At 47.5% G+C, this 10,151-nt stretch overlaps 2 non-coding genes across 2 annotated transcripts; both read right to left on the bottom strand.

The window, feature by feature from the left end:
• Nucleotides 1-7,901: 7,901 nt before the first annotated feature.
• On the bottom strand, nucleotides 7,902-7,973 carry Trnat-cgu (transfer RNA threonine (anticodon CGU)). Its single transcript has one exon. It is a non-coding gene; the product is annotated as a tRNA-Thr (tRNA).
• A 394-nt stretch (nucleotides 7,974-8,367) lies between these two features.
• Nucleotides 8,368-8,439, bottom strand: Trnat-cgu (transfer RNA threonine (anticodon CGU)). The gene has a single exon. It is a non-coding gene; the product is annotated as a tRNA-Thr (tRNA).
• Nucleotides 8,440-10,151: the final 1,712 nt, after the last annotated feature.

Raw genomic sequence — 10,151 nt, 5'->3', positions numbered from 1 at the left:
CGATGGCTTCTAGCTTCGGTAGAAAATGGTATCTTCTTCAGGTAGTAGGTGAATTATGGATGCAGGTCGTGTTATTTCGTCACGGTGGCAACGATGCGAGTGCTCGGATACCAGGGTACATCTGCAAAGAGCCGCTTCTTGGCGGATTCACTGGATGGCTGATTGGGCGTGTGGGCGATGGTGGCGGGCTCTCGGTCGTGGAACCGGGAGTTCGTCTCCTTGCTTGGTCATTTTTGCCGCCTGTAACAGGCAAGTCCCGTCACGGTAGTACGTGTGGTGGGATCAAAGCTACCCCTGCAAATCTAATGGTAATCTGCAGACTGTGAAAAGTTCTAGGGCGCCAGGTCACTTCAGCAGTGGTCACTGTCATTGGTACTCACTTATTAAGACCTGCACAAAGTGCTATATCCTATGGATTATTACGATTTATGGGAATGTTTAACTTGTGTTTCATTCGGATAACAAACATAGACGTTTTTCGATCTTTCATGGAATGTGATAATTTCTTCGTATGCATCAGCCGAAAAAAATTATTACTGATTGCAGAAACTCTGGAGTAGAAGTAAAGGATTCATGTACCCCCATATCAAAGGGGTACAGACAGACTGCCGTTGCTGGTAACGGCCGGCTGGTCGTGAGTGTTTTTTTCTTCTATTGCTACAGCAACGTGTATATTCGACTACTTACATGGCAGAAATTCTACGCACATTTATACGCTCATCCCTGCAAAACTGTTCTGCTGCCGCGCGTACAACAGCAACGCACGCCAGACGACAGACTAGGTCACACGCACTTCCCAAAAGAAAGTATCCAAGAAACATTATGGTGTTTTACGTGCCAAAACCACCCTCTGATTATGAGGCATGCCGTAGTGGGGGACTACGGATTAATTGAACCACCTAGGGTTCTTTAACGTGCCATCAAAGTACACAGGAGTTTTTATTTATTTATTTATTTATTTATTTATTTATTTATTTATTTATTTATTTATTTATTTATTTATTTATTTATTTATTTGAATTTTGCCCCCATCGAAATGTGGCCGCCGTGGTCGGGATTTGATCCCGCGAGCTCGTGCTTAGCAGCCCATCATAGCCACTAAGCAACCACGGCGGGTAGAAAGTGTCCAAGATTCGTACATTTACCCCGCAAAGTGTCGTTGTCCAATCCCTTCGACGCCACCCCGCTTGTTTAGCATCCATTTCGCGGGCTTCTTCCGCGTCACCCATAGTCTGCGTAGTGTCCACAACGCGTGCCACCCACGCGGCGTCAGTGGCTGTATAGTTATGCGCGTGCACGCGGGGGAAAGGGCGCTGCAGCCGCGGTGGCACGCGCCACTTGTGTTCCCCGCAAGAATCCTCGGCGGCGCACAATGTCAAGCGGCAACGCATCGCTGCCCCACAAAGCAGGGAGCGCGTCGGGGCCTCGGGCAATGAACGCGGAAAACGCGGCTTCGGCATTGCTGGCCGTGGGGCCCGTTGTGGCCGCTACAGGGAGGAGGGAGACAAACGCGCTATACAAGAACAGCGGAGAGAGAAAGTTGCGTAACGCTGTGATGGTCGGAACGCGTAATGACGTAGGCGAGCGTGGAGCATACCGCTGTGTGGAAGGGATGAAACGCCGTACAGTCGACGTTGCAGCCGAGATCGCCTGTGTGAAGCGGAGTTAGGCGGGCCACAGATTGCGTAGAGCAAAGCGGAGTTAGCCAGGTCAGACATTGCGTAGATCACATAAACGTTTCTTGTGTAGAACCTAGTTACAGCTAGTAAGAAAGAATAAACGCAAGTTTACGCCATATATGCGCTGTGCGGGAACTCGTCTTGAGCAAATCCCTGCACCACCCGTCTTGCGCATATCGGGTTAACTTGCGCTCCTGGCTTTCTTGATGCTGTAACCCTGTTTCCCGCAACCAGCTCGCCCGGCTTTCACGAGTAATATTAGCTGGTTTGTTTAGTGTGACAGAATTGGTGTCAAGTAGGGTTGCTATTTTCGTGGTGACTAGGGTTGGAACACGAGCCCTGTGGTAGCATTGTGCAAAATTCGCGCGAGCAAACTTAGATGATTCGGCGTACCACAGACTTGGACTGATTTGTAAATTTTTGTGTTCCCCTCAAAGCGGGTTCTACTGCAATGTTCCATTAGTCGTCTGCGATTTGCGATACTGACTTGTTTGTGATTGCGGTTCTGGTGGAAAAGTGCACCTAACTGCGGTGGTGTAGTAAGCATCACGCTCAATCCTTTAGTCTGTATTCAAGCTCGACCATTTTATTAATAGCACAGATGACAATTTAAAACGAAGCAACTTGCAACGTGTTCTGAATGCGCGCGCCTTCTCTGAGAAAAATCGGCCGCCAGTTGGCGATGCTATAGCTCATATCGGCACAAATTACTGTTGCTGCAAGGTATATTCGAGACTGTAAGCTATCCAGTAAAATCAGTAACAAGCGCTTTATTCACAGAAACAGCAATGCTGTTCACAGCAACAGCAATGAGTGTGAAGCCTTTGCTGTTGAGATCTGTCAAGAGCGCTAGCGGCTTTTGAGTGAGCTAGCTTCACGACCTTGCATACGCTCCACTCTCCCATCTTCACAAGGCAGTGATATTGTCTTGTCGGATGTCTGGTGACATGCTTCAATTCTATTGCAAGAGGCGCCCAGGAGGTGCAATTGAAGGCTTCTATCGCGTTGTTAAACCAGGTGGGCCAGCACTGTCCAGGCAGACGCTAAAAAATCTGGAGCACAAGCTACATCAATCCAGAGACGGAAAACGCCGCCATAGACGGCGGAAAATTGACTGGAATTATCAAACCAGAAAATTTAGTAACATAGCTTTGGTACTGCTGACTCAGGACAGGGTTATCTGGAGAGTTCTTTGTGTGCTTGAGTTCAAATGGGGCTTGATTAGTCTGCTGAGAGCGATAAGAAGAAGCCGAAAGACTGTTTATAAAAAAAATCTGTGGGATATCCTGACGTGATATCGAAAAGAAAGCAAAAAAACTTTGATGTTATAGACAACGGAAGGCTTACTAAAGGATACGGAACATTTCTTGCTTCGTCTAAAAGTCAATATTGTATCTCCAGCTGGCTTCTGGAAACCCAGGATATATAATATGGCATGCACTAGTCACTGTTTCATTCATTTCAGCTACGTTTCAGGACACTAGGCCTCAAGAGGTGTCGAATTAGAGCTATTTAAAGTACACACCTGTTTTTTATGCAAGTCGTACAGCACCTATGGAAGAAAACAACGAAGTGGTGCCACAATGCTATGTACATCTTCTGCGCAAACAGTGTGCTAAAACAGGGATCCTAAAAAAAAGTTGTCGCAGTTTCACCTGAAAGGCGAAGCATCAATTGCGATAGCAAATTTGTAGAGAGCTATACGGAGTAAATGATATTAGCTTTATAAGCTGTATAAACTTGGACATTAAGCAGCACCGGCAACACGCAGAACTGTTGTCGACGCCGTCGGCGTTTTGCCCGCGTTCGCTCAATATGCGTGCGGCGTTGGTGACTGTTGCCGGAGCCTCTGATATAAATAGGCACTTGGTGCCGCAGCTAAACGTCGCCTCCCTTCCCTGCCCCTCCCCCACGGCCTCTCGCGCGTCGGAATTAGGCGCGTTTTCTCTACATATATGGTGATTGTAAGGGAGGAAAGAGACGCCTACTTCTGCAGCCTTTAAGGGAGCACGGCGCTGAATGCGCGTTTGTTCTCCGCAGTGCGTTCACTCCCCGTGAAAGCGCGCGTCCCTCGCGCCCTTTCACTCGCACATACAGCGTTCGGCGGCGCGCGGCGACTACTTCATCTCCATTGACGTCATACGGAACCTCACGCCGACGGCAATATCTGCTTTTGAGTGTCCATATAATTGCTATCGCAATAAAATTAAAGCAGCGTTATTCAATGCACCGGTCGCGAATGCAAACATGCAAGTGCTACCTCGTGAAAGTTCAGTTGTCCAATTGAGGCTAGGGAAAAAAAAAGTTTTTCTTGACTACGGTGCTCTTTAGAGTTTCTCCTGAAGTCATACAATGGACGATTTACCAATATATTAAAATATTTTACATCGCTTATTAGCGCCAATTGAAACCAAAAAAGGAACCAGGCAGAATCAGTACATTCACCAAAATTTTATGAGACAAAGACACTTGCCACCAAGGAACGGTGGGAGGAATTCCTCAGAAGCGACAAGCACCACATTCAATTCTAGGCAGCCCAGAGGGCCCACGACAACACAACGGGACTTCGCCTCCCAGTGCCATCGTGGACGGAGCCACCGACTTGACCTGAGGGAGCCTTCGGATCCCCCGGGCCACAGTTTCTCGGGACCAAATAAAGTTCTTGTTACCGTCACAAAGACACGCTAGAAGCGGCATGTGGGAACTGCGACTTGTCTTCGAAGGACTTTGAGCAGCTTCGAGATCTGTGAACTCGAGCTCTGACCGCTACAGTGGTCAGTAATCGTTTAGTGTACCAGAGCTACACATTCAAAACGAGCGTAAACGATGACACTTCCCTTAGACGTCGTGAGCTTGATATTCCGTGCTCGTCACATTGGTTTCTGAAGAGGTAACACTTTGTTCCGGAGGAGGTACATGTCCTGTGTGGAGTTATCGAACCTTCCCCGGCACATAAAAAACGTGTGTGTAAAATACTGCGCTGTTGATGTTGACTATGAACCAATTAGCTCAACACCGTATTTTGCTAAAATACTACGCTCCAATCCTTGGCGTCGAGTACGAATGCGCAACAATTTACTTGAAACAGCTTGTAGTTCGTTTCCCAGAGTACTTTTCGTTATATGTGTTAATGAACTTGCTTGGGAAGGCTGAAAGAAGACCGGTGGGTGCTGATAGTGGGTGACGTGGGTCTTCGATAAGCCATGGTGCACTGCCTCGAAGAAGGCGTGAAACCATAGAGGTGCAATGACATTATATTTTGTACTGGATTTTTTTGTGCTTTACATGAATCTCCTAGACCTCCGAACCCTATGAAAGGTAGTAGCAAGTATCAGAGCACCCTATATAATTTAATCTAATCGTTTTATTGCAGCAAGTTTGGGATTCGTTTGCCAGGAGGTTACTGTGTTGTAATGGCAAGATACACAAAGTGGTCACGTTAGAGCCAGCAGGACATTGCCATGTTTTGATTCTCGTTGCGGCTGGTGCGGTCGCCTTCTAGGCTTAGAAGGTGACCGAGCCTTCCAGGCTACCACTTGTTGCGAGGGCTGAGCGAGTGTCATAACATGGCAATGTTCCTGCTCCCACGTGACCACCTTGTGCGTCTTGACGGTACGACAAGGTAGGAACGAAACCAGAAATGGCTTTTAGGAATGATATTATATTAAATTATTAAGGCGTTTTGAGGATTACGAGTATTTTTTCTAGGATGAAGATGCCCCGGACCTTCATGTCACGCAAAGATGAAGAGTCGAAAATACCATGTTAGTACGCCTTCAAGATTAAGCACGTCAGTGGAAGAGTCGCAAGAAACGCTTGTCGGGAAGTGCAGGAGCGCTGTCTGCACCACGGTGTTGACTGCCTGCTCAAGGATAATTCACGTACAGGAACAAAAAAAAAAAAAGTTGACTGTAACTTGTGCAAGCCGACAAGGGTCGAGGACTTGCAGCGCTGCCGAATGGGGTCTATGGTGATAAATCTAAAGACGCATACAGTTGTAAGAAAAAATATTCACCCATTTCAATGTAGCCGTGGTTACAGTTAAACTAAAAACAACAGAACTGAAAATCTTTGCCCTTGCAAGGCCGACGTAGAAATATGCAAAACCAAGAGTAATCGCTTTATTTTTCTTTTTCGCGGCTAAAACTTACGCAGATATTTTTCTATAAGGATAATTTATAACCAAAGTGAGCTTGGGGAACGCATTCACTGCGCTATTGTGTTTCGATTTATTGGGCGAAGCTATCAGCAATACATGCGCGTCACGCTTTAGGGCTGCCCAGTTCGTGCACGCGAGCAGGTCTACACGCTCATGGCCCTCGCTAAGCAGGATTGGGATTAGTGTCAGCGGCTGCTGATGGCGGACGGGCGCTTTCGCGTTTCGCAGCAGAAGCGGGTCGTGACCGCCTGCTCGTGGTAGAGACCGGTAGGCGGATGTTGGCGCGCTGAAAAGCGTGCGAGAAAGCAATTCGTAGCGGTGGCGCTCAATTCGTCGAACGTCGTGATCAACGCTGTCGTTCGACGCGCGCCCTCCAGTGACGTCTTCCAAGCTGCACAAACTGGTTATTCAGTGTTTGCGCGGGTGCTCACGGCGCATTAGCGTGCCTCTAAATTAGGCCCGATTCGAGCGCAGCTCAGCACGCACGCGTCCTAGTTAGGCGTGTGAAATTGTATCCGAGCGTTGTGCTCAGTATTCCCGACGATCTCTCTCATCTGACCTCCCATACAGGTGGCGCTGCACTTGTTAAGGCAGGATCTCAACTGCCATAAGCACACACGTTTCCTATAACAATAAAATAATAATAATAATAATAATAATAATAAAATAGTACAATATTATAATCATGCTGAATGTAATAAAGATGGCTATCGACAGCAAGAAGTACACTCTGGGGCTCTATTTGATTCGAATAAGCACAATATACGGTTTAGAAAACTTCCACACATGACATTCGAGGTGTGGCACTCTCGTTGATACGTAGTTATTTATCAGATAGGGAACAGTATAATAATAAATATTATTATTTGATTTGTACACATATATATACACACACACACACATATATATAACTCGGCCCGCTATTTCTCACGATCTGTATGAATGATATTGTGAACATGTTGCGAACTCCAGCTACGGTATTGTATGCGGATGATGCTAACCAGTTTTTGGTGTTGTTGTCGTTTAAGGAATCTTGAAAAGGCAGCGAACAAATGGTTGGCCTTTCTTCCATATTGGTTGGACCGAAACCAGCCACAAATAAACGTTAGCAAAACCAAATATGTTATATTTAAGAGCAAGAATAAGTCAGATGAACATACAATATGTGCTCAATTTCCAAATAGCGACATTGAGCGCGTTCCTGTGTTGAAATTTTAGGTGTACCTTTTTCAGGAAAATCTCAGCTGGACACCACAAATCAATACTATAGATACCATTATGTCTAGGTCAATCCCTGTTTTACTCAATCTCAGGTATCTCGCACTGTACTGGCTGAAACTTCAGTTACACTGCGCACTACTTCATTATAGTCTGCATTGCTGTCTTCTAATCATGGGTATGACTTCAAGAACGAACCTTGAATGGTTAATAATTCAACAGAAGAGAGCTGTTCGCTGTATTAAAAGTCTACAACTAATAGATGACACTGCGTCATTTTTTTGTGAACTTAAGTTGCTTAGAAGAATCCACATTTGGGCAAGTTGGTACTGGTTGAACAGCAGGAAAGACAGAGGAAAGCGCCGTATTTCCTGCTTTCTGTCTTTGTCGTCTTGCACTGCCCCTTCAAGATGTTAAATTGCTTGCTGTAACCCAGCTTTACAACCTTAATAGTGATGTGAGCAGGTATATAGCACCTTGATATCCTACTAATGCTCCCTAGAATCTTATCATTCAAGACACTATTATTCAGGACCATACACGGAAATCAAACACTATCCCAAAAATACCTAGCCTTCTGCACATTAACAGGAATATTTACGAAACTATTCAGCAGATCGGTTCTGATCTCTCTCTCTCTCTCTGTATATATATATATATATATATATATATATATATATATGAACGAGAAGAAAGGGAACCGAGGGGCCCGATTTTATTAATCATATCATAAGAAGCCAACAAACATTGACACCAAGAACAACATAGGGGAAATTACTTGCACACACTAATTGAATTAAAGAAATGATAAATTAATGGGAATGAAAACGGATGAAAAAACAACTGTCCGCAGGTGGGGAACGAACCCACGTCTTCGCATTACGCGTGCGATGCTCTCACCATTGAGCTACCGCGGAACCGTTTTCCCATCCGCTTTCTGGGGTATTTATGTTTTACAACTAGAACTAACTCTGGGAGTGTTAGCCAGTGCCACCACTCACAAGCCTAGGGGCGGATGTGGAACATCCTTTCTGCCGCAGGCGTCACGAGCACGTGATCTTTTTTTGGGTGATGGCAACTGGTCAATAAACCCACATATGCTCCCTGAAGGCATCAATGTTGCCGGATTCGAGCCCTTGTTATATAATGAACGAGAAGAAAGGGAACCGAGGGGCCCGATTTTATTAATCATATCATAAGAAGCCAACAAACATTGACACCAAGAACAACATAGGGGAAATTACTTGCACACACTAATTGAATTAAAGAAATGATAAATTAATGGGAATGAAAACGGATGAAAAAACAACTGTCCGCAGGTGGGGAACGAACCCACGTCTTCGCATTACGCGTGCGATGCTCTCACCATTGAGCTACCGCGGAACCGTTTTCCCATCCGCTTTCTGGGGTATTTATGTTTTACAACTAGAACTAACTCTGGGAGTGTTAGCCAGTGCCACCACTATATATATATATATATATATATATATAAACTTTATTTAAAGAGCAGACGATGATGGTCGCCCCCAGGTGGGCGGCATCCTCAGTCCAGAACGCCGTGGTCCCTCGCTCCACGTCGCGCTCTGCTCACCAGTCGAAGCTGGTCCTCAGGGCTCGACTTGGTCAGCAGATTCTCCCACTGCTCCGGGGTAGGGGGTTGAGGTACCGGGGGTACCTCAACGCGCGCCCTCCAGTGACGCGCCCTCCAGCTGCCTTGTGCTCATACTCCCATACCATATGGTAGAGAGTGCACAGTGCTGAGCATTCCTTGCAGGCGTAGTCATAGCATGTGGGATACACCGCGTGGAGCAGTGTATCCACACAGCAGTGCGAGTCCGTCATCACGGCTACGTGTTCCTTTCCCTTCGCTGTGGTAGCCGCGAGGGCGGTCGCCGTCTCTTCGGCTGAGTCCGAGTCCCGGGTGGCAACCGACGCGGCCGCGAACTGCTCTCCTCTACCGCATTAGCGCAAGCTCTTGGGCCAGTTAGTGCATGCTGAACTTGAAAACGGGGATTAGCACAGTTGAAAGCACAGTTGAAAGTCCGGCGGCTGTCCGTGTCTAACGCCTTTTCCTTGTGTACGCGTCCTTGTGTATTCGCTGGTACCCCGGTTTTCAAGTTCTCCTCTACCGCTCGTCACGCTGACGGCGTGCGCCTCCACCCCTCTGTACCCTGCGGCGTCTGCGTAGCGGGCATCCTAGTCGTCTACGCCTTTCTGAGCGTCTTGATTCTCGCTGCTCTTCTTCCCTTGTGATACTTGGGATGCATGTTGTGCGGCCGCGCCGCGACTTTAATGTTGTTTCGTAGCTGCAGCGATATTGTCTTCTTGCCTTTGTCGTCGTCCTCTACTCGGTATCCCAGGCTTCTGAGGGTGTCTCTTCCTGGCTTGGTCAGCTTGAGTCTCTCGAGTTGGCTCGTTCTATGAGCTTCCGCTAGCTATTATGTATTGTGGATACCCAGGCTCAGTAGCTTGTCCGTGGACGCCGTCTGGGGCAACCATTAACGCCGTCTTGTGTGCCTTTCGTATCAGGGCGTCCAGCTTGTCACGCTCGCTGTTTTTGAGCCCCAGGTAAAGCGTGCCGTACTGGTAAGGGTGACGGCCTGTACTATCCTGAGCGTATCTTTGTACTTAAGGCCGTGGCTGCGGTTCCCGACCCTCTGCATTAGTTGAACGACTTTCGCGACGCTCTTGTTGAGTTGGTTGATGGTAGCCATACCCGCGCCATCCTTTTGCAAAGTGAATCCTAGGACTCGGAGAGTGTCCACCTTGGATATTCTTACGCCGTTCAGCGTCATTCCGGGGTCCGGCGCCTCCAGTGGAGGACGCCCTCTCGTCCTCCCCCTTAACACCAGCTGCTCGGACTTCTCCGAGGCGCACGCGAGGTCGCACTCACGCAGGTAGCTGCCGGTTTTGTCGACCACCTCCTGCAGCGCGTCTTGCTGCTCTCCCGGGCAAATGCCAGGCTTGGTCCAGATGGTTATTACGTGCGCGTAAAAATAAAAATAAATTACTGGGGTTTTACGTACCAAAACCAGTTCTGATTATGAGGCACGCCGCAGTGGGGGACTCCGGAAATTTGAACCACCTGGGGTTCT

This window comes from Dermacentor silvarum, chromosome 10 (genome assembly GCF_013339745.2).
Source record: "Dermacentor silvarum isolate Dsil-2018 chromosome 10, BIME_Dsil_1.4, whole genome shotgun sequence".
Classification (NCBI taxonomy): domain Eukaryota; kingdom Metazoa; phylum Arthropoda; class Arachnida; order Ixodida; family Ixodidae; genus Dermacentor; species Dermacentor silvarum.
This window is presented reverse-complemented; position numbering and strand designations above follow the sequence as displayed.